This window comes from Enhydra lutris, unplaced genomic scaffold, assembly GCF_002288905.1.
Source record: "Enhydra lutris kenyoni isolate GAN:26980312 unplaced genomic scaffold, ASM228890v2 scaffoldscaffold28, whole genome shotgun sequence".
In the NCBI taxonomy this organism is placed as follows: Eukaryota; Metazoa; Chordata; class Mammalia; order Carnivora; family Mustelidae; genus Enhydra; species Enhydra lutris.
Window position 1 is genome coordinate 2,604,270 of NW_019154112.1, and position 6,816 is coordinate 2,611,085.

Here is a 6,816-nt window from a genome sequence, read left to right on the forward strand (position 1 = left end):
TGGGCTCTCTATTCTGTTCCATTGATCTATGTGTCTGTTTTTGTGCCAGTACCATGCTGTCTTGATGATGACAGCTTTGTAATAGAGCTTGAAGTCCGGAATTGTGATGCCACCAACTTTGGCTTTCTTTTTCAATATTCCTTTGGCTATTTGAGGTCTTTTCTGGTTACATATAAATTTTAGGATTATTTGTTCCATTTCTTTGAAAAAAATGGATGGTACTTTGATAGGAATTGCATTAAATGTGTAGATTGCTTTAGGTAGCATAGACATTTTCACAATATTTATTCTTCCAATCCAGGAGCATGGAACATTTTTCCATTTCTTTGTGTCTTCCTCAATTTCTTTCATGAGTACTTTATAGTTTTCTGTGTATAGATTCTTAGTCTCTTTGCTTAGGTTTATTCCTAGGTATCTTATAGTTTTGGGTGCAATTGTAAATGGGATGGACTCCTTAATTTCTCTTTCTTCTGTCTTGTTGTTGGTGTAGAGAAATGCAACTGATTTCTGGGCATTGATTTAATATCCTGACACTTTACTGAATTCCTGTACAAGTTCTAGCAGTTTTGGAGTGGAGTCTTTTGGGTTTTCCACATATAGTATCATATCATCTGCGAAGAGTGATAGTTTGACTTCTTCTTTGCCGATTTGGATGCCTTTAATTTCCTTTTGTTGTCTGATTGCTGAGGCTAGGACTTCTAGTACTATGTTGAATAGCAGTGGTGATAACAGACATCCCTGCCGTGTTCCTGACCTTAGCGGAAAAGCTTTCAGTTTTTCTCCATTGAGAATGATATTTGTAGTGGGTTTTTCATAGGTGGCTTTGATAATATTGAGGTATGTGCCCTCTATCCCTACACTTTGAAGAGTTTTGATCAGGAAGGGATGCTGTACTTTGTCAAATGCTTTTTCAGCATCTATGGAGAGTATCATATGGTCCTTGTTCTTTCTTTTATTAATGTGTTGTATCACATTGATTGATTTGCGGATGTTGAACCAACCTTGCAGCCCTGGAATAAATCCCACTTGGTCGTGGTGAATAATCCTTTTAATGTACTGTTGAATCCTATTGGCTAGTATTTTGGTGAGAATTTACGTATCTGTGTTCATCAAGGATATTGGTCTGTAGTTCTCTTTTTTGATGGGATCCTTGTCTGGTTTTGGGATCAAGGTGATGCTGGCCTCATTAAGTGAGTTTGGAAGTTTTCCTTCCATTTCTATTTTTTGGAACAGTTTCAGGAGAATAGGAATTAGTTCTTCTTTAAATGTTTGGTAGAATTCCCCCAGGAAGCCATCTGGCCCTGGGCTTTTGTTTGTTTGGAGATTTTTGATGACTCTTTCAATCTCCTTACTGGTGATGGGTCTGTTCAGGCTTTCTATTTCTTCTTGGTTCAGTTGTGGTAGTTTATATGTCTCTAGGAATGCATCCATTTCTTCCAGATTGTCAAATTTGTTGGTGTAGAGTTGCTCATAGTATGTTCTTATAATTGTCTGTATTTTTTTGGTGTTAGTTGTGATCTCTCCTCTTTCATTCATGATTTTATTTATTTGGGTCCTTTCTCTTTTCTTTTTGATAAGTCTGGCCAGGGGTTTATCAATCTTATTAATTCTTTCAGAGAACAAGCTCCTAGTTTCATTGATTTGTTCTATTGTTTTTTTGGTTTCTATTTCATTGATTTCTGCTCTGATCTTTATGATTTCTCTTCTCCTGCTGGGTTTAGGGTTTCTTTCTTGTTCTTTCTCTAGCTCTTTTAGGTGTAGGGTTAGGTTGTGTACCTGAGACCTTTCTTGTTTCTTGAGAAAGGCTTGTACCGCTATATATTTTCCTCTCAGGACTGCCTTTGTTGTGTCCCACAGATTTTGAACCGTTGCGTTTCATTATCATTTGTTTCCATGAATTTTTTCAATTCTTCTTTAATTTCCTGGTTGACCCATTCATTCTTTAGAAGGATGCTGTTTAGTCTCCATGCATTTGGGTTCTTTCCAAATTTCCTCTTGTGATTGAGTTCTAGCTTCAGAGCATTGTGGTCTGAAAATATGCAGGGAATGATCCTAATCTTTTGATACCGGTTGAGACCTGATTTAGGACCAAGAATGTGATCTATTCTGGAGAATGTTCCATGTGCACTAGAGAAGAATGTGTATTCTGTTGCTTTGGGATGAAATGTTCTGAATATATCTGTGATGTCCATCTGGTCCAGTGTGTCATTTAAGGCCTTGATTTCCTTGTTGATCTTTTGCTTGGATGATCTGTCCATTTCAGTGAGGGGAGTGTTAAAGTCCCCTACTATTATTGTATTATTGTTGATGTGTTTCTTTGATTTTGTTATTAATTGGTTTATATAGTTGGCTGCTCCCATGTTAGGGGCATAGATATTTAAAATTGTTAGATCTTCTTGTTGGACAGTTCCTTTGAGTATGATATAATGTCCTTCCTCATCTCTTATTATAGTCTTTGGCTTAAAATCTAACTGATCTGATATAAGGATTGCCACTCTTGCTTTCTTCTGATGTCCATTAGCATGGTAATTTCTTTTCCACCCCCTCACTTTAAATCTGGAGGTGTCTTCGGGTCTAAAATGAGTTTCTTGTAGGGAACATATAGATGGGTTTTGTTTTTTATCCATTCTGATACCTTGTGTCTTTTGATTGGGGCATTTAGCCCATTAACATTCAGGGTAACTATTGAGAGATATGAATTTAGTGCCATTGTATTGCCTGTAAGGTGACTATTACTGTATATTGTCTCTGTTCCTTTCTGATCTACTACTTTTAGGCTCTCTCTTTGCTTAGAGGACCCCTTTCAATATTTCCTGTAGAGCTGGTTTGGTGTTTGCAAATTCTTTCAGTTTTGTTTGTCTTGGAAGCTTTTAATCTCTCCTTCTATTTTCAATGATAGCCTAGCTGGATATAGTATTCTTTGCTGCATGTTTAACTCAGGCTAATCTTCCCATTTCAGGATCCCAAACTGAACCACATTTGTAAAGTCCTTTTTGCCGTATAAGGTACCATGTGGATACCAGGGATCAGGATATGGACATGTTTGGGTCAAAGGGAAGCATCATGCTACCTAACATATGTGATGTATCATAATGATTGATTTTTAATGATAAAGCAATCTTGGATTATTGGAATAAATCTAATTTGGTTGTGACATATGTAACAGAGAATATACTTTGTAATTTCTACTCTTTGAAAATTGTTGAAACTTGATCTATGGATTAGCATATGGTCAATTTTTAAAAACATTGTTTATATTTGAAAATTATACACCTGCTGTTGTGCAATGTAGGACTCTATATTCCTTTGTGGTGTCAAATTTGTTAATCATGTTAAAATCTTTTATATTCTGTGTGTGCCAGTGTGTATTTATCAGTTAGTGACAGTAAAAAAAAAAAAAAAAAGTAAATCTTCCAAATGACTATGGATTGCTCTCTTTTTATGATTTCATGGTTTGTTTTATATATTTGAGGCTATGTTATCATATATACAATTGAGCCTTGAACAACATAAGTTTGAACTGCATGGGACCACTTTTACATAATTTTTTTTCCTTTTTGCTCTATTGTTAAAAATATTCAATTTTCTAAAAGATCACACAAAAGTTGGGAAGAGAAAGAAGGATGTTAACTAAATCAGATCAAAATCTGGTCTAAGGAAGGGCAAAGAGCTACCTAAAGAATCTGATGGCTGGAGCAAACTAGAAATTGAGACTGGTCCTAGCCATTGGATCCAGCAACCTGGGTCAGCCACACTGATGAGCGCCACCAGGGTGCAGTGGGGACATCAAGCCTCCTTTCCTGTAAGGGAGCAACAAGAGCTCACTTTGTGAGCAAGCATACTTTGTTTTTACTTGTCTCTACTTTGGACATGATTTTTTTTTTTTTTTTCCCAGACAGCATTTAATAAATGGTAGTTGTAAAAATACCAGTATTTCTCTAAAAAAAAAAAAAAAAAAAAAGGAGAAGAAAATGCATAATGGCTGCTATAATTCTAATTCACTAATTAAACATAATTTACTAAATAATAAAAGTTAAAGGAGAATCCGTTCAAGGTCCCAGGTATCATCAAATGTTTGGACATGATCTTGATGCCCTTGTGGCCTTTTCTGATCTTCTCCCAGTTGCTACCATTGAATTCCTCAAGGACCACACTCCAGTGATACCCTCATCTAGACATTGTGGGGCGATTGACTAGCCTCCAGGGTTTGAGTGGTGAGTGGAAAAGCTCTGAACGTACCATCTCTTACACAGAAGTTGTGCTTTGCTTTGTGCGTGTTGACTGTGTGTAGTTACTCTCTGGGCTTCCTTCAGGAGCTGGGACGATGAAATGTGTATCCTACTTGTCGCAAATGTTGCAATTGCGGTCAAAAACGTGCAGGTGCATTGAGGCCAAAATTTCAGAGGACCGCTCCACAGTGGGAGCCTCCTGTGTGCTCCAGGAGGCACTAGTAATGCAGTGTCTCCGGGGACGCTTGGCAGAGCCCTCCAAGTTGAGCTGCCGCAGTTTCTGGACCCTTTCCCTGCTCTATCCCTGGTAGCAGAGGTCTTCTCGGTTGCTGGGGAGGCAGAGGCCTCAGCTGCGCAGGGAGGGGCGGGGCCAGCCCAGGCTGGGTGCTGGGCTGGCTTCTGGGATGTATTTCTTCGCTGCCTCTCTCTCTCAGGCTGTGGCCTTACTCTCCTCCCTGACTGCCTCTGCAGGGCCTGGCCGGTGGGTCGCTGTGGGAGGCCAGCCTCCAGTCCCCCGAGGTGCATCTCTGCTCCAAGCCTGCCATGGCTCTATTACCAGATTTTTTACAGTAGACTATTGTAAATATTTTTCTCTGCCTTATGGTGTACTTAATAACGTTTTCTTTTCTCTAGTCTACTTTGTGGTAAGAATATAGTGTATAATAAGTATAATATACAGAATGTGTGTTTGCCTGTTTTTGAATATTGGTGAGGTTCAGGTCAACAGGCTATTAAGGGTATCCAGTTTCTAGGGAGTCCAAAGTTACAGCCCGAATTTCTGCTGCGTTTAAGGGCACCTGGTATATAAGTTTTAGATTGCTTGATTTTTCTGGCCAATCAACCTGTTATCATTACATGATATCCATATTATTTGCTTTAGATTATTTAGATTATTTAGATTTATTTAGATTATATATTATTTGCCTTAGATTCCTACAATTAATAGATCGGTAACTACTCTCTTTACGTTAGAGTTTCTGCGGTATTTTTTCATCTTTATATTTTTCACTCTTTCGCTGTCCTATTTTATATTTATCTCTTATAAATATGGGTGTGCGCTTTATTTTATGTTTTTATTTATGTAGTCAGGTTATTCTTGTGTTTTAAATAGAAGCAGTTGATCCGTTTGTAATTCAAGGGATTATTGATATAAATGAGTTTAAAATAGTTTTACTACATGCTTTCCAACCATAGTACCTGTACTATTTCTGTCTGTCTGCCTCTTCCTCAGCCTCCCCCCCCCCCCCCCCCCCCCCCCCCGCTTCCTGGCTAATTCCTCCCTTCTTTCCTTTCTTTTCTTCTTCTTTTATGCTGGTGGACTTTTAATTTTTTTCCTGTTCTGCCTCTTTATCTTTGTATTTTATATTACTATAGTATTTTACTTGTTATTATGGAGATTACAAATTGTAACCGTGGTTTGTCGAAGTCTGATAAAACTAGTATTTTTACCTCTGTGTATAAAGCAAGCATACTTTGTTTTTACTTGTCTCTACTTATATGTTATTACTCTCATTTATTTTAATTTTATGCACATGTAAACATGAGCATTGATGTTAAAAACCCTCAAGATGTTATTGTTTTGCAGTTAGTAGTTATTAGGGTTATCTGTGTATTTACTTTTTCAGGTTTGATATTTCTCACAGCAGTTTTAGAAATTTTATCTAGGATATTTAGTAGGAATCTTCTAATTAATTTTACTTTTTTTTGGCTTGTAATTGCTTTTATTTCACCTTCATATTAACAATATTTTGGTTTTCTTTGGAATTAAATATTGGCAGTTATTTTCTTTTGGTACATTGAAGGTTTCATTTTCTTTTATCTTGGCTACCATTGTTTCTGTTGAGGAGAACTTAATCTTACAGTTTACCTCTGAAGGTACAGTATTTCTTTTCTCTGTTTTAAGATTTGCTTTTTGAGTTTCTTTTTTTTTTTAATTAACGTATACTGTATTATTTGTTTCAGGGTACAGGTCTGTGATTCATTAGTCTTACACAATACACAGTGCTCACCATAACACATAGCCTCCCCATTGTCCATCAGCTTTTTGATTTCTTAGCAGTATTATTCTGTTATTCTAGATCTTATTTTGTTTTTAAACATATCTAGTTTGGAGTTGATAGTGATTTTAATTTTATTTATTTATTTTTTCTTAAAAGATTTATTTATTCTAGAGAGAGAGTACATGTGTGAGTGGAGGGAGGGGCAGAAGGAAAGGGAGAGAAAGAATCTCAAGCAGACTCTGCTCCATGTGGGAAGCTCAACTTGGGGCTCTCTTCAGGACCCCAAGATCATGACCTGAGATGAAATCAAGAGTTGGCTGCTTAATGGACTGAGCCACCCAGGAGCCCCATAGTGATTGTTAAATCTGTGTTATCATATCTTCCTGGTATTGGAAAATTCCTCGTTGCAATATTCCTTATTTCCTACTCTTCTCTTTTTTCCTTCTGGCATATTAATCATGCAGATGTTTGTCTTTTTTTCTGTAACTGGTATTACTCTGATATGCTTTCCTTTATTCTGCAACGTTTTATTTACATGCTCCTTTCTAAATATTTTCATTTGACTCAAAACTGGTTCTTTGAAAAAT